Source organism: Piliocolobus tephrosceles, chromosome 17 (genome assembly GCF_002776525.5).
Source record: "Piliocolobus tephrosceles isolate RC106 chromosome 17, ASM277652v3, whole genome shotgun sequence".
NCBI classification, from domain to species: domain Eukaryota; kingdom Metazoa; phylum Chordata; class Mammalia; order Primates; family Cercopithecidae; genus Piliocolobus; species Piliocolobus tephrosceles.
Window position 1 is genome coordinate 42,498,816 of NC_045450.1, and position 18,296 is coordinate 42,517,111.

At 47.9% G+C, this 18,296-nt stretch overlaps 1 non-coding gene across 1 annotated transcript; it reads right to left on the reverse strand.

Annotated features, from left to right (window-relative positions):
- Positions 1 to 13,503: 13,503 nt before the first annotated feature.
- Positions 13,504 to 13,610, reverse strand: LOC111541485. The gene has a single exon (XR_002731263.1). It is a non-coding gene; the product is annotated as a U6 spliceosomal RNA (small nuclear RNA).
- Between the last annotated feature and the right edge of the window lie 4,686 nt (positions 13,611 to 18,296).

Here is an 18,296-nt window from a genome sequence, read left to right on the forward strand (position 1 = left end):
CACTCCTCCTGAAGGCCTGGGAGAGAATCCTTCTTTTCCTTTTCCAGCTTCTGCTAGAGGCGGGCGATCTTCAGTGCACCTCGGCTTATGGGCATGTCACAGCAATCTCTTTCCATCTGCACATGGTGTTTTCTCTATGTATCTATGTCTCTGTGTCCAAATCTCCCTCTTCTTAGAAGTACACCAGTCATATTGGACGTAAGGCCTACGCTAATCCAGTATGACTTCTGCATACCTCTACAAAGGCCCTAGTTCCAAATAAGGTCATATTCCCAGGGTTCCAGGTGGATATACATTTTGGGGAACACTATTCAACTCAATATACCACATGTAATCTTCTTAATAAGACTGATATTGCTTTTATCTTCATCTTACACATAAGAGGCTCAGAGAGGATAAGCAACTTGCCAGAAATCACCCAGCCTCTGATTCTAGAACTCACACTACATCATCATCACCATCTCCTCACAGAAGCTCAGCACTTCATCACTTACAAAGCTTCTCCTGGCCATTGTCTCTTTCGTTCTTTCTCTTTCTTTCTTTCTCTCTCTCTCTTTCTTTCTTTTTCTTCCTTCCTTCCTTTCTTATTTGTCTGTTTTCTTTTTTATGTTTTGAGATGGAGTCTCACTCTTTTTGCCCAGGTTGGAGTGCAGTGGTGTGATTTCTGCTCACTGCACCCTCCACCTCTATTTTTAGTAGAGATTGAATTTCACCATGTTGGCCAGGCTGGTCTTGAACTCCTGACCCCAAGTGGTCTGCCTGCCTCAGCTTCCCAAAGTGCTGGGATTATAGGCATGAGCCCCCATGCCTGGTCTATTGTTGCATTTTCTTCTTGCCAACACAATCTTGAGGGGCTTGGGAAACAGTTGATAAGGAAACAGTGGGCTCCATTAATTAACGTGGCCATGGTCATACAGCTAATGAGAGGAAGGTCTTTTTGATTTTCTTTTGAGACAGGGTCTCGCTCTGTCATCCAGGCTAGAGTACAATGGCACAATCACAGCTCACTGCAGTGTTGACCTCCCAGGCTCAAGTGATCCTCCCACCTCAGCCTCTCCAATAGCTGGGATTACAGGCATGTGCTACCAAGCCCAGCTAATTTACCTTTTTATAGAGACTGGATCTCACTATGTTGCCCAGTCTGGTCTCAAACTCCTAGGCTCAAGGGATCCTCCTGCCTCGGCCTCCCAAAGTGCTGGGATTATAGCTTCTGCTGGAGGCGGACGATTTTCAGTGCACCACCAGCCCGGCTGAGTGGCAGGTCTTTTGACCCCAGATCCAGCATACTGCACTATGTAGGCTCCAAATGGAGACCTCGTGGGAACATTCCAAGGCTTTGTAAGCCCCTCGAGGCTATTTGCCCAGAGTGATCAATGCCGTTGCTGTATTTACTGATAACACCCACTTCAGCTATACCTGCCAAGCTCATAAAACGTATTGTAAGCCTGCTGCTTTAATTTACCTCCTCAAATATCAGCTCCTCATCCCCTGTCTGTTCTCTGCCAGCAGCAAGGCCAGTTATTTGAGCAGTAACAATGTGGAGAAAATCCAAGAATCCAGGGGGCCCTCACAGCTCACAGCTGAGCCACGGAGTCTGGGGAGACAGTAGCAGGTGTGGCGGGTGCTGTTGCTCCAGTTGCTCCCAGCCAAGAAAGGGCGAGGTACAGGCACAGCCCCACTGTTAGCTCCCCCTCCAGACGTAGCTCCAGGACGGTCCAGCGTCTTCTCATTGAATGCTAACAAGGATCCCACAAAATCCGTACTATTGGCTGGGCATGGTGGCTCACACATGTAATCCTAGCACTTTGGGAGGCCGAGACAGGAGGATCACTTGAGCCTAGGAGCTCAAGACCAGCCTGGGCAGCACAGGGAGACCCTGTCTCTACAAAAAATTAAAATATTAGCCAGGCACAATAGCATGTGCCTGTAGTGCTAGCTACTTGGGAGGCTGAGGAGAGAGGATGGCTTGAGCCTAGGAGTGGGGCACGTGACTTGGAGCAAGCAGGAGGGTTGGACTCCGAGATACCTCCTGTTTGGACACCAGCACATGGCAGTCAGAGAAGTCTTAACATATAAAGGAGAGATTGTCACCTTCGAACTTTATTTTATTTGTATTTATTTTTTATTTTTTTAAATTTTATTTATTTATTTATTGAGATAGAGTCTCACTCTGTCATCCAGGCTGGAGTGCAATGGTGTGATCTCCGTTCACTGCAACCTCTGCCTCCTGGGTTTAAGCCATTCTCCTGCCTCAGCCTCCTGAATAGCTGGGATTACAGGTTCCCGCCACCGTGCCTGGCAAATTTTTGTATTTTTTGTAGAGACGGGGTTTCACCATGTTTCACCTCAAGGTCAGGCTGGTCTTGAACTCCTGACCTTGTGATCTGCCTTCCTCAGCCTCCCAAAGTGTTGGGATTACAGGTGTGAGCCACTGCACCCGGCCCTTTTATTTTTATTTTATTTATTTATTTATTTATTGGGATGGAGTTTCACTCTTGTTGCCCAGACTGAAGTGCAATGGCACGATCTCAGCTCACTCCAACCTCTGCCTCCTGGGTTCAAGTGATATTCCTGCCTCAGTCTCCTGAGTGGGATTATAGGTACCCAACACCACGCCCAGCTCATTTTTTGTATTTTTAGTAGAGATGGTGTTTGGTGTTTCACTATGTTGGTGAGGCTGGTCTCGAACTCCTGATCTCAGGTGATCCACCCACCTTGGCCTCCCAAAGTGCTGGGATTACAGGCATGAGCCACTATGCCCAGCCTTTTTTTTTTTTTTTTTTTTTTTGGAAACAGAGTCTCACTCTTGCCCAGGCTGGAGTGCAGTGGTGGGATCTCAGCTCACTGCAGTCTCTGCCTCTCAGGTTCAAGTGATTCTTGTGCCTCAGCCTAGCTGGAATCACAAGTGTGCACTATCATGCCCGGTTCATTTTTGTATTTTTAGTAGAGATGGGGTTTCATGATGTTGACCAGACTGGTCTTGAACTCCTGACCTCAAGTGATTTGCCTGCCAAAGTTCTGGGATTACAGGCATGAGCCATTGCACCTGGCTACCTTCCGACCTTAAAATGTGGCACTGGGCCTTTGCACTCACTGTTTCCTCTCTCTGGGGTGCCATTCCTTGAACTCCATGCAGCTCAGCTGTCCGCTTTTCAGAATGACTTTATTTCTTATTTTTTGAGAGACAAGATCTAACTTTGTCACCTAGGCTAGAGTGCAGTGCAGTGGTGTGATGATAGCTCACTGCAGCCTCGAATCCCTGGGCTCAAGCAATCCCCCACCTCAGCCTCCTGAGTAGCTGGAGCTGTAGGTGCATGCCATAACACTCAGCTAATTTTTTAATTCTTGGTAGAGATGGGGCCTTACTATGTTGCCCAGGCTCGTCTTGAACTCCTGAACTCAAGTGATCCTCCCAGCTCAGCCTCCCAAGTGCTGGCGTTACAGGTGTGAACCGCTGTGCCCAGCCCAGAGTAATCTTAGAGTTGATGGCTCCCAGTTATTTTCTACCTTAACCTCCTGGTTTATTTCCTTCGTTGCATTTAGCAAAACCTACAATTACCCTGTTTATTTATCATTTGCTTCTTAATTGTCTTTCTCTCATGAAGACAAGAGGTAAGGACTTTGTCTTGTTCCCTGCTGACTCCAGCGCTTAGCACAGTGCTTCCACGTAGGTCCTCAGTGGATATTTGTTGAATGAATAAATGAATGAATTCAATAGAGAATACAGGTAAGGTGCAGTGGCTCATGCCTATTATCCCAGCACTATGGGAGGCTGAGGTGGGAGTATCACTTGAGCCCTGGAGTTTGAGACCAGCCTGGACAACATAGTAAGACTCTACATCTACCAAAAAAAAAAAAAAATGTTTATTTTAAAAAATTAGCCAGGTGTGGTAGCACACACCTATAGTCCCAGCTACTCAGGAGGCTGAGGCAGGAGGATCACTTGAACCAGAAGTTCGAGGCTGCAGTGAGCGAAGATTACGTCATTGCACTCCAGCCTGAGTGACACAGCAAGCCTCTGTATTAAAAAAAAAAAAAAAAAAAAAAGGAGGAGGACCACGGGGTCACAGATAAATAACCCAAAGCCTGGGAAAAGACTGGGCTGGCCATTGGGTATGACAAGGAGCGTGGCCCAGGAGATTGAGGCCCAGGTAGAAGCTGGGGAAACATTGGGAGAGCGAAGACAGGTGGCTGGGCCTCAGGACAAGAGGACTTCCTGGAGTAGAATAACCAGACCTTGTAAAGGGATGTTCTGTCTCTGGCTGTAGCTTTGCACAGGGACAGGAAGCAAGAAGGGAAACCAGGTAAAACTCTCTGCTGCTTTAGCTGCAGTTACCACCACGGAGACCAGAATAGGGAAGAGTTTCTTAGTCCATCTTCTGCCCCAACCTATAACAAGGACTTGAATTAGGAGGCAGTGATTTCAAGACTCAAAGGTGAACTTTCGTCCTACAATCCTCTGTGCCCATTTGCTGGCAATCTTTCCTAAGTGCTGAAGACTAATTCCCCCCCCTCCCCACTGTTTCTTGTAGGCCTGGGGAAAGTATAAAGGTCAACCTTCTTATCTCTACTGATACATGGTCGGGGAGGGGTGCTATTATAGGTAGGAGATAACTGAGGACCATGACAACACTCTGCTGACCTCAGAATTCCAGAAGTTAAAAAAAAAAAAAAAAATCTGTGTGGGCATGGTGGCTCATGCCTGTAGTCCCAGCACTTTGGGAGGCTGAGGTGGCAGGATGGCTCGAACCCAGGAGTTCGAGGCTGCAGTGAGTCTTGTTCCCACCACTGTACTCCAGACTACATGACAGAGTGAGACCCGTCTCTACCAAAAATAAAGATTAGCCTGGCATGGTGGTATATGCCTGTAGTCCCAGCTATTCCGGAGGCTGAGGTGATAGGATCACTTAAGCCTGGGAGGTCAAGGCTACAGTGAGCTGTGGTGGAGCCACTGTACTCAGCCTGGGTGACAGAGTGAGACCCTGTCTCAAAAATAGAAACAAAAACAAAAAAATACCAAAAAACTACAAGTAAAACAAGAAAATTCCCCAAGGCACAATGGCCACATTGTTAAGAAAATGGGCTCTGGAGTTAAGCTTGGAGCCACCTCTTGAGGCTGAGCACCCTCAGGCAAGCCTCTTAACCTCTCTGAGCCCGTTTCCTTCTGTGCAAAAGTAATCAAGTCACTTGTCCCTCAAAGCGTTGTTGAAGAGATGAATGAGATCATGTACAGGAAGATCCTGGGACACAGTAGGTGCTCAATACATGGGAGCACTTGTTAGGGGCCAGTTCTGTGCCAAGCCCTACCGGAGTGTCTTTCATTCTACAAAATAACTGGCCTGTCCTCTTTTAAAATGCCAATGTGGCTAGGCGCAGTGACTCACACCTGTGATCCTAACACTTTGGGAGGTTGAGGTGGGCGGATCACTTGAGGAGTTCGAGACCAGCCTGCCCAACATGGTGAAACCCCATCTCTACTAAAAATACAAAAAGTAGCTGGGTGTGGGCACCTGTAATCCCAGCTACTCAGGAGGCTGAGGCAGGAGAATGGCTTGAATCCAGGAGGTGAAGGTTGCTGTGAGCCGAGATCGCGCCATTACACTCCAGCCTGGGCAACAGAGTGAGATTCCGTCTCAAAAAAATAAATAAAATGAAATAATAAAATAAATAAAATGCCAGTGTCATGAAATACAAAGAAAAACTCAGAGACTGTTCCAGATTGAAGGCAACACAGAGCTTGGATTTCCTTTTGCCATGGAAGACATTCTTGGAGCAATTGACAAAATCCCAATACAGCCTGTAGATTATTAGGTAGCAGTGTTGTTTCAATGTTAATTTCCTGATTGTGATCATTGTATATTGGTTATGTAAACCAAAAATTAAATTCTAAGGCCCCCCCAACCATCTGAATAAACCCCTCCTCTCAGCCAAGGGCATTCCAGCGTTAACTTGTAAAACTAGTTCAGACTATTATGGAAGAGGGTTCGGACAAGCCTCATTATACTTTCCTCCCTTTTGGAATTCAGGAAAAGTCGACCGGCATTAACATCAACACAGAGCTTAAGTCTGATAAGAAACATTTACAATCTATTCTTCATCTGCATGACCCAGCCATGGTCTCTACAACCCCTTATCACAACCCGGACATTTCTTCCTATTGATAATAACTCTTTCAACCAATTGCCAAGCAGAAAATTTTTAAATCAGCCTAGGACCTGGAAGCCCCTGCTTTGAGTTGCACCACACTTCCAGATGGAACCAATGTAAATTTTGTATGTATGGATTGATACATCACGTCTCCCTAAATGTATACAAGCAAGCTGTACCCTGACCACCTTGGGCGCTTGTCCTCAGGACCTCCTGAGGGGGTGTCACAGGCACGTCCTTAACCTTGACAAAATAAACTTTCTAAATCAATTGAGATCTGTCTCAGATACTTTGGGTTCACAGTTGTAAAAGAGAATTTCTTGTTTTTAGGAAATATACAGCGAAGTATTCAAGGCTTAAGAGGCATTATGTATGTACTGAACTCTTAAACAATTTCAGAAACAGAGTTTCACTCTGTCGCCCAGGCTGAAGTGCAGTGGCGCGATCTCAGCTCACTGCAACCTCCGCCCCCCGGGTTCAAGTGATTCTCCTTCCTCAGCCTCCTGAGTAGCTGGGGTTACAGATATGCACCACCACACCCAGCTACTTTTTTTTTTTTTGTATTATTAATAGAGACGGGGTTTCACCATGTTGGCAAGGTTGGCCTCAAACTCCTGACCTCAAATGATCTGCCCTCCTGGGTCTTGCAAAGTGCTGGGATTACAGGCGTGAGCCACCACGCCTAGCCTAACTGTTAATACTTGAGGAATCTATAGAAAAATTTCGAGAATAAAGTCTGCAATTATGAAAGAAAGCAAAGCATGATTCCTGCCCTTGAGTCCTGGCAGGGAGAGCACATCCTGCTGGTGGCAGGCTTCCAGGGAGGGTGATCAACCGTCCAGGTTTGCCTGGGATTGTCCTGGTCTTGGCACTGAAAGTCCTGCATGCTGGAAAACTCCCAGGATGGTCGGTCAGCCTAATTCCAGGCAAGCTTTGTAGATGGAGATCATGGGTGCATATGAACCTCTGTTCATATGCAGCGAGCAGTGAGGCTCGCTGCCCTGGGGGAGCCACTGAGGCTGCACCACCAGCTAGAGGCAGGCTTGTAGTGAGTAGGCTGAGGGCGGACCAGACATCTCAACCCACCTAACAAGAGATGGGCCAGGAGCTTTCTGGCAAAATGAGATGTTCACAGCAGAGAACAAGATTCCAAGTAGGGCCAGGTGTGGTGGCTCACACCTGTAATCCCAGCATTCTGGGAGGCCAAGGCAGGCAGATCACTTCAGGTCAAGAGTTCATAACCAGCCTGGGAAACATAATGAAACCCTCTCCCTACAAAAAATACAAAAATTAGCCAGGCGTGGCGATGCATGCCTGTAGTTCAAGCTACTTGGGAGACTGAGGTGGGAAGATTGCCTGAGCACAGGAGGTGGAGGTTGCAGTGAACCAAGATGGCACAACTGTACTCTACCCTGGGTGACAGAACAAGACCCTGCCTCAAAGAAAAGCAAAAACAAAAACAGAAAAACGAAAGATTCTATGTAGCCCTTTGCCTGAAATCACTACTGAGGCCCTGTAGGTGCAATGAACAAGGTAGGGAGGTCAGCCCCGCGCCCCCAGTCCCTTTTTCTACACATTTTTTGTAGGGATGGGGTCTCACTCTATTCCCAGGTTGGACTCAATCTCCTGGTCTCAAGTGATCCTCTCATCCATCCCAAAGTGCTGGGATGACCAATGTGAGCCAGCACCACTGGCACCTCTCACCAGGCCCTCTCTCATGAAATAGTTAACCTGCCTCCCAAGCCTACTCAGCTATCACTGCGGCCAGAACCAATGAGATGGATGGATGGATGGATATCAACAAGGCACTTAACGACCAAGGAATGTGGCCTACAGCACAACTCACCCCAGCCCAGCCCTCCTAGCAGGTAGATTGCCCAGCCCTTGGGTGATCCCAGGCTGCTCTGCAACACAGATGACCTCCTGAGGGACTTGCCTCCTGTTACCTGCTGAGGGGCGAGTCCCACACCTAAGAGAGGTGGAGGAGAGGCACCACCATCAGTCCTCATGAGTCACTGGTCGGGCTCCTTCTCTTTGTCCCTCCTCAACAAATGCCAAGCATCTGTGCTAAACCAAGACTCTGGCTTCACCCCAGCCTCGAAGGGAAAATGGGGTTTGCACATGGGCTTTCGGCTCCATTCATGAAAGCATAGGTATGTGTGATTATAACAAGAATATGAGCTTCCATGCAACAGGCTGTTAAACACCATGCCAGGAGGACGCCACTCCATTTAACCCCTGAGGCCACTGTGGGGCCAGCTGTGAGTCAGGCTTTGACCTTAGCCGCCTTCCTAATTTAGAGTGGCAGCTGCCCACCCAAATTAGCTGCCCCACATTCAGCCTCAGCTCTGCTGTTCAAATGCCTCTATCTGCTTAGGTTCTTTGGAGAACAACTCTGAGGTTGTTTTTTTGTTTTGTTTTGTTTGGAGACAGGGTCTCACTCTGTCACCCAGGCTGGAGTGCAGTGACATGATCTTGGCTCACTGCAGCCTTGACCTCCCAGTCTCAAACACTCCTTCCACTTTGCAGCTTCCTAAGTAGCTGGGGACTACAGGTGCGCACCACCACGACCGGCTACTTTTTTTCATTTTTTGTAGAGACAAAGTTTTGCCATGTTGCTCAGGCTGGTCTCAAACTCCCGGACTCAAGCTATCCACCCACCTTGGTCTCCCAAAGTGCTGGGATTACAGGCATTAGCCACTGCACCTGGCTTGTTTTCTCATTTAATATGTTCAAACAGTACGAACTATGGTGAAAAGTAAGTCTCCCTCTCACCTTTAACCTCCATCCTCTGTGCCCCTCCTCTGAGGGAATCACTGCCACCAGTGGCTGGAGGGTCCTTCCCCAGAATAGTCCCCACATATAAGCCCACACCCCAAAATGCCTGTTTCCCCCACCATGGGAGCCCAGAGCTCAGTTCACATGCTATCCTGTGCTTTGCTTTTCACACTTCACCCTGTTGGAAAGCTCTCCACATCATGCACACACACTTGTCCTTCTATGGTTGTGCTTTTTTCAAAGAGTGGACCCAACTGATTGAACCAGTTCTCTCTCGAGAAACAAACAAAACAATGCAAAACAAAAAACTATGTGATGATTTTGCATTCAGTTTCTAGAGGGAGGCTCATAGATGCCATATTAAGAAGTCTCGCTAGAGAGGTAATTAACAGGTAATTGAGTTATTTCAAGTCTTTTGCGACCACCATGCTTCCAAGAATGTCCTTGTACCTAGATCTTTTAACTCATTTACAGGTGGTAGTCGCTATTCCTAGAAGTGGAACTGCTAGAGTTTTTAAATGTTTAAATTTAAATTTAAACATTAAAAAAAATTGGGTTGGGAACCACCGCTCTTTTGAAAATTTCATGCAAAATGCCAGTTCTCTCTCGAGAAACAAACGAAACAAACTACGTGATGATTTTGCCTTCAGTTTCTAGTGGGAGGCTCATAGATGCCACATTAAGAAGACTTGGTAGAGAGGAAGAGAACAGGTGCAGGAAAATTGTATCCGACCATCACTTCCCTGTGTGCGTGAGTGTTTTGATTTGGTCATCATAGAGGAAGCTGCCAGTTTGTTCTGCTGATGGTGACAGACACACACAGTAGAGTTCAGTTCTGATTCCAAAAGTCAGATTCCTGATCATATTCTGCCGCTAGAGTACATACCTCTCACCGTGGTCATACTCTGGACCTCGGACTCCCAGAATGTGGCTGCTGAGCAGAAGTACGTCTGGCGCTGCTCCACACAGTGCTGCGCTGGGACACTGGGGCCTGCTGCAGACCCTCCCTGCAGCTGCCTCGAGACTGAAACCAGAGCCTGCTAGGAAGGCTCTGCAGCTCACACGCTCAGTTAGGCTTTAATATTTTATGCCAGCTGCCAATAAGGACTCAGGTGACAAGAGTCACTTCAGGAAAGTAGCGTGCAGAAAGCATGGACCCCATTGTCTCTCATTCAGGGTCCACATCAGACTAAAGTGATCCCACAAGAGAGAAGCTAAAAGGAAGCAGAGCGGTGAACAGCCTGTGGCTGGTGGGAGCCTGGTGTTAGCGAGCTCAGGGTCTCACTTCAGTGACTTGGCAGCCAGTAGCTTCCCTTGGGCCATGGCCACAGGCCACATCTCAGTGTCTGGTTGGCTCTGCGTCCAAGGCCACTGCCCACTGTGAAGACATGGCGAGGGCTGAGGCCAGACAGCTGAGGGCCCTGGCTGACCTTCTGCTGGCCCACTCACCTGAATGAGGTTCACCCAGGGCAGTTTCCACAAATCTGGAGCACAGCCAGAGAGCCAGCCCATGCCTGGCACAGAGGAGACACTCAACACCTGTCATCCCTTCCCTTCTCCTCCCTGCCCCTTAGAGTTCCTGGAGCTTCCGATCTCCCAAGCCTCATGCTGCCCATGTGACACGTCACGACCATTTTCAACACCACAGCCTCCCTGTCCCATGGCTGTTTTCTGAGGTCTAGAAGTCACCTGCTTGGGCTTAAGCAACCACGAGGCCATGGATGGTCAGAAACTTCCCTGGGCTGCACTCCACAAACCCTCCAGTGGGCACAGCACGTGTCTCTCACACTTTGGAGAGAAAGGAACTGAGAACTCCAATCTCTGGAACCCCATGCCAGTTCTAGAAGGTTCCATCCTAAAGACGAAAGCTGATTTGTCAGCTCTGGCGTGTCCCAAGAAGAAAGAAAACACCTCACCTTGTACTGAGCACTAACTACACACCAGGTGCCAATTGAAGCCTCTGAGGTGTGTTCACTTACTTATTTCTCGCAACGACCGCTTGAGGGAAGTTCTACTGTACCCTTTTCAGCTGAAGAAACTGAGGCACAGAAAGGTGAAGTGCTTCCCCAAAGTCATGCCACCAGTAAGGAGCAGGCTGGGATTTGTAACCCAGGCAGCCTGCCACGTGGCCCCTGGTCCTCTTCGGGGCTCTTCCCTGAGCAGCCTCCAGAGGAGAGAATGGAAGAAGCCACTCTGCGCTCCTCCTCCTCCTCTCCCTCCTCCTCATGAGGGAGCCGCTGCCTGTGTAAGTGCTTTACCTGCATCATCTAATGTCACCTTTGCAACTGCCCTGTGAGATAGGAAGCGTGCTTAGGTCCCTTTCTCAGGGGAGGATGCCAATAGGAGGCCACCTGCCCAGTAAGGTAATGGTAGACCGGGACTCGGCCCAAGGTTGCGCCGCCATTGAAACCCAGGCCCTCCCTGGGTGCTGCACGTGGAGGCCCGTGTGCAGATGTGGCCAGAGGAAATGGTGTGAGTGGCAGAAAGGCCAAGAAGCCAACGTGGGTGGCAGGAGGGAGAGAGGGAGGCTGTGGCAAAGTCTTGTTTACATCTTGCCAAGGAGAGCTACTTGTCATCATCTACCTGAGGGTGGCACCTCAGAAGACAGCCTGGGTGGGGCCCAGCGGCACTGGGCCAGGGTCCCAGCCTGGGTTCTTGTCCCAACTCTACCCTGATGGATCCCGTCTCTGGTGGACCTGGGCAGAGGACAGGCCCTGAGGACCCTTCTGGCTCTAATGTTTTATGACGCTGGAGCAGGAAGCAGGGCTGACAGCAGAAACCTTGGCCTCTAGTGGCCTTTTAGTTAAGTGCCTGAGGAACAGCCCACTCCCCACAGGAGGCACTAAGCCCCTCTCCACTACAAGCCCAGCCCCCTCCACATACAAGCCCCTCACCCCCTAGGAGAGGGCAGTGTCAATAGCATTACTGATTGAGCCCTAACTGGATACTAAGAGTCACAAAGCTACCTCTCTGCTAGTCACTTGCTATGGATTAAAACAGATGCTGTTGCTCTACCCATTTTACAGATGAGAAAACAGAGGCCCAAAAAGTCAGCTCACTCAAGGTCACCACAGACCCAAACACTAGGCCAAATTCCCCAGCAAGTACAATAGGCACAGTGATTAGAGACCATAATACTTTTAAGGACCCATAAAAACGTTTTAATTTCACTTAAAATCAGAAGGGGAAAAATGAACTTTTAGGATAAAGATAATGATTTCATATATAAAATTAACATTTTCACCTTTATATCAATATAGCAGGAAAATCTATTTTTATTTTTTATTTTATTTTTTAAAATTAAGAATAACCTTTGTTTTTTGTTTGTTTTGTTTTTTGAGACAGGGTCTCACTCTGTTGCCCAGGCTGGAGTGCAGTGACACAATCAGGGCTCACTGCAGCCTCGACCTCCTGGGCTCAAGCGATCCTCCCACCTCACCCCTCGAGTAGGTGAAACCACAGGCATGTGCCACCATATCTGGCTAATTTTTAAAAAATTTAGTAGAGATGAGGTCTTGCTATGTTGCCCAGGCTGGTCTTGAACTTCTGGGCTCAAGTGATCCTTCTGCCTCAGCCTCCCAAAGTGCTGGGATTATAGGCGTGAGCCACCATGCCTGGCCAAAAATCTATTTTTTAAATGTTCTTTTTAGTGGCAAAATGAACTTACCAAGGCAAAAGTACCTAGGGCTCAGGAAAGTCACCATGCAGCCCTGAATAGGCAGACCTTGAACTCCGATCTGTTTCCCTCCCAGGGTCATGTCCATCAAAGAATCCTCCAGCTTCTTCCCCAGTATCAAAGCAACCACTCAGGGGAATCTCATGGAGCTGCAGAGTTGACGTCTGTCCTTGGAAGGGTCATGGCCAGACAGCAACTCAGCCACGGGTATTTGCCCAGCTGGCCACAACCCTTGTGGGCAAGTGTCCCAGGCTCAACTTTTGGCCTTCCAAGAAGCCATTGGAGCAGAGGAGCTACATTTCTGGGGCCAAGTCATTCATAAGAGAAGAGGAACAAGGCAAGCTGGGAGACATGCTTCCCCTGAGCTGGGAGAGGCAAGAGAAGATGACCAAGATCTTCTGAAAAACATTCCATCTTTTCTTCTTGACCTGAAAGAAAACAATTGACAGCCTCCACCAGGGAATTCTGTCCTCGAAAGTCCAGGTATAGCCCAGGAGGACAGAGAGCACTGGTTTTGGTGACAGGCAGATCTGGGTTTGGGTCCCCACTCCACCATTTAATTTGCTGTGTGACCTTGAAAAAGTGACTTTACCTCTCTGTTTTCCTTTCTTTTTTCCTTTTTTTGAGATGGAGTCTTGCACTGTTGCCCAGGCTGGAGTGCAATGGTGCAATCTCGGCTCTCTGCAACCTCCCCCTCCCGGGTTCCAGTAATTCTCCTGCCTCCCCATCCAGAGTAGCTGAGATTACAGGCACCCGCCACCACGCCTGGCTAATTTTTTGTATTTAGTAGATACAGGGTTTTACTATGCTGGCCAGGCTGGTCTCGAACTCCAGACCTCATGATCCACCTGCCTCAGCCTCCCAAAGTGCTGAGATTACAGGCGTGAACCACCGCATCTGGCAAAAATATGGAACGCTTCACGAATTTGCATGTCGTCCTTGCGCAGGGGCCATGCTAATCTTCTCTGTATCGTTCCAATTTTAGTATATATACTACCAAAGTGAGCACTGCTTTCCTTTCTGTAAACTGGGAATAATAGCAACGCCCTTCCCCCAAAGGATGGTAGTGAGAATTGGCTGAAATAAAATGCTTTTTTCTATAGTAAAGCAGTTGCAAGGAGTAAAAGCCAGAAGAACATTTATTCATCGGTTTGAGAAACAAAATCATCGATGCCAGCGTTCCCAGGGCCTTGAGTAATTATGCCATAGGCTTGCCTGAAACGCTGATAAATTTAGAGAAACCACCAAAGCCACAGTAACTGAGGCCACACTATGAGGTCAGCCTCTTTTTCCCCCCAGGTCTTTGACGTGACAGTTTAGACAGGAGGTAGGAATCTTGCTAATGAAAGGAGAGCCTCACCTTCAATTAAGGCGTCACCAGAGTGGGAAATTCATCAACCCTGGTGATGGTGACTTACGCCACACTTGAGCCTTGCAAGTCCAGGATGACACAACCCAAGGCAGAAACCATGAAATTAGAACAAAGGTCTAAGTAGTAAGCAGATCTGGGAGTTCCATCCAGGTGAGCAGGGCTGTTGCTCAGCAGGTGAGCCTGCCCCGCCATGGAGACTCAGCGCTAGAGTGAGAACCACATCTGCTCACACCAGGGGCCTGAACCTTGCTAACCCCACAGAGGGGGTTCTCACAGCCAAAAGCTCTTATGACTCTTCCAATAATAGTAACTCCCGCCCAGCCCCTTCCCTCCAAGAGCAGCGCTTCTCAAACCACATTGTGCACATGAATCAGCTGGGATGTTATTAGAATGCATCTTAAGGCCATGGCTCATGCCTGTAATCCCAACATTTTAGGAGGCTGAGGCGGGAGGATCACTTGAGGCTAGGAGTCTGAGACCAACCTGGGCGATGTGGGCACAAGACCCCGGTCTCTATACAGAAATATTGGTTTTTAATTAGCAAGGCATGGTGGTGTGTGCCTGTAGTCCCAGCTACTCAAGAGGCTGAAGCAGGAGGATCGCTTGAACCCAGGAGGTCCAGGCTACTGTGAGCCATGATCATACCACTGCTTGGCAACGGGAAAAAAAGAAAAGAAAGAAATACAGCTTAAGCTTTAGTGGGTCTTGAGATTCCACATGTCTGACAAGCTCTCCATGGATACAGCTGGTGAACAATGAGGGTCTAGACTTTCCTTGGGCCCCACAGACACCTTGGGTTGCCCTTCACCAGGTAGACCTGGGAACACTGATCAGTTTGTACTCCAAGATTTAGGATTCAAGCAACCAACAGCACAACTATAAACTGGATCCCTCATGAATTTTTTGGAGGCTGAGGGGAAAGGGATAGGATATAAAATGAATTAAACAGAAACATTTGTGGCAGGATAACTTAGTGCAAGCTGATTTTTTTTCTTTTTTCTTTTTTTTTTGAGACGGAGTCTTGTTTTGTCACCCAGGCTGGAGTGCAGTGGCGCAATCTTGGCTCACTGCAACCTCCGCCTCCTGGGTACAAGCCATTCTCCTGCCTCAGCCTCCCAAGTAGCTGGGACTACAGGCATGCACTACCACGCCCATCTAATTTTTGTATTTTTAGTAGAGACGGGTTTCACCATGTTGTCCAGGTTGGTCTCAAACTCCTGATCTCTGGTGATCCTCCCACCTTAGCCTCCCAGAGTGCTGGGATTACGGGCATGAGCCACTGCGCCAAGCCTTTTTTCTTTTTTTCTTTTTTTTTTTTGACAAAGTCTCACCCAGGATAGAATGCATTGGCACAATCTTGGCTCACTCCAATCTCTACCTCCCAGGTTCAAGTGATTCTCATGCCTCAGCCTCCCAAGTAGCTGGAATGCGCCATCATATCCGGCTAATTTTTGTATTTTTAGTAAGGACAAGGTTTCACTATGTTGGCCAGGGTGGTCTACAACTCCTAACCTCAGGTGATCTGCCCACCTTGGCTTCCCAAAGTGCTAGGATTACAGGTGTGAACCACCGTGCCTGGTCGCAAGGTGAATTTTTTTTCTCCCAGCATACTGCCCTTTCCCCAACACATACACACCCTTTTCAGGTAGCAAGACCCTTTGATGTCTTCTTGCCACAGAGATTTTTAAATTTCAACTAATTTCAGAAGTCAGGAGCTTTTCTTTAAAAACGGAGGGCTCCGGAGGGTTCCATCCTCTCCTATCACTCCTACTCCTCACTCCCAGTTTCAGACATCCCTACTGATATTTAGGCAAAGATATTTTAAAAGAGAGATGTTTGCAGGATCATGTTGAATTGGCTCTTCCTTTCTTTTATTAAAAATATATAAGCCGGCCAGGCTCGGTGGCTCATGCCTGTAATCCCAGCACTTTGGGAGGCCAAGGCGAGCGGATCACCTGAGGTCAGGAGTTCAAGAACAGCCTGGCCAACATGGGGAAACCCCATCTCTCCTAAAAAATACAAAAATTAGCCAGGTGTGGTGGTGTGTGCCTGTAATCCCAGCTACTCAGGAGGCTGAGGCAGACGAATTGCTAAAACCTGGGAGGTGGAGGTTGCAGTGAACCGAGATCATACCACTGCATTGCAGCCTGGGTGACAAAGTAAGACTCTGCCTCAAAAAAAAAAAACAAAAAATAAATAAATAAATAAATAAATAAATACACACACACACACACACACACACACACACACACATATATGCCCAGGCTGCCAGGGGGGCTGAGGAGACAGTGGCTGCCCCTTCCCATCTTGTATAAGGTGTAGTTACAGGGTGGAGGTAAGTAGTGACAGCACCAAAGGGAAGCTTGGGGGCCTTCAGTCTCCCCATTAACTTCACCAGGACCCCTTCCCCTAATCCCTGAGCATAGCTAACCACAGCACTCTGGAGATGTGGATCTCAGTGCCCAAGGGAGATTCCCTCCCACAGGAATGAGCCCTGTACTGGGGAGCAGGGGTGTGCTCTCCACCGAGGCAGCTGGGCAGGGCTGAGCTCAGAGGGGCTTCCGGCTGCACCCAGCTCCTGTCTCAAGCACACTGTTTCTGGAAGCAGCCCCCACAGACTCCCAGGACCCAGAGATCAGGACTCCCAGTATCAGAGAGCATGGCATGGAAATGCAGGGCCCCTACCCCCAACTTTGGGTGAGTTTCCCATCGTGGTGACATGATGACATGATTTTAGAAGGGGGCCCTAAAATTACTGAAGAGGAATTTATGGCCACCTCCCTCTAAGGGAGCTTGGGGATCAGACCTAGGGAGTATCAGTAGCATTTTAAAAAGTGGTATCATGCCTCCTGCATATACTTAATGATATTCAATATTTAGGAATGCATTTACTTTTTTGTGTGTGTGAGACTGAGTCTTGCTCTCCACCAGGCTGGAGTGCAATGGCATGGTCTCGGCTCACTGCAACCTCCACCTCCTGGGTTCAAGCGATTCTCCTGCCTCAGCCTCTTGAGTAGCTGGGATTACAGGTGCGTGCCACCACGCCCGGCTAATTTTTTGTATTTTTAGTAGAGACGGGATTTCACCATGTTAGCCAGGATGGTCTCGATCTCCTGACCTCGTGATCTGCCTGCCTCGGCCTCCCAAAGTGCTGGGATTACAGGCGTGAGCCACTGCGCCCCAGGAATGCATCTACTTTTAAAGTAATATACATACTATAACTTAGCAACACATTACCAAATAAATTATTTGATGAAAAATTGCAAAAGTTTACCATCTGTGAAAATAATCTCCCAGTACTGTTTCTTAGTGGAGCTCTCCTGGTCTTAACTATTCTAGACTGGGAAACACTGGTTTGTCCCTGAGCAAACTGTACTCCCTGACATTTTTTGAACATTAAAAAAATATATATCGCAAAAGTTGTGCACATTATACAATTCATTCATTATTCAGTAAACTCTTTACCTTGATCCTTTTTTCAAAGTGTTAAAATTCTGAAGTATCTATAAAATAAAAATACCTTTAAATTGTATTTATCTATTATTTTATTTTATTTTTATTATTTTTAGAGACAGGTTCTCGCTCTGTTGCCCAGGCTGCAGTGCAGTGGTACCATTATGGCTCACTGTAGCCTCAACCCCCTGGGCTCAAGCAATCCACCCACCTCAGCCTCCTGAATAGCTGGGATTACAGGCACATGTCACAAGCCCAGCCAATTTATTTTTTATTTGTTATTTTTGTAGAGACCGGGTCTCACTGTGTTGCCCAGGTTGGTCTTAAACTCCTGACCTCAAGCAATCCCCTCACCTCAGCCTCCCAAAGTGTTGGGATTACAGGCATGAGCCACTGTGCCCTGCAAAAATACCTTTAAGGTGCCATCTAGGTTGGGTGTTACCTATTGGTGTCTCTACCGCATGCAACTCTGCAGAAGCAGTAATTCATGAGCTATGCTCAAACCTTTGCCATCACTGCTGCCAATGCCCTTTCCCAAGGAGGTAGATCTGAAAAACAGAGGGAGATCCTTAGACATGGTAGTAAAATTCAGGAGGAAAACAAAATGCAACAGAAAAGCTGCTTTCTTGTGCTTTCCTCTTTGCTAAGACTGGCTCCCTTCAGGCCCCTCCTTCCATGAGTAAGAACAGAGGCAGGTTCTCTCTTTTGTTCTAGGTACAGTCATGGGAGAGATGCTGCCTCTTCCCCGAAGGCACAATAGCACCGGTATTTGAAGAGTCAGTGATAGACGATTTCATCAGGTTTTGGCAACAGAAACTAGCGAACGACTTATTTGGAAACAAAATGGAAAATAGCAAAATCCAATCAGCT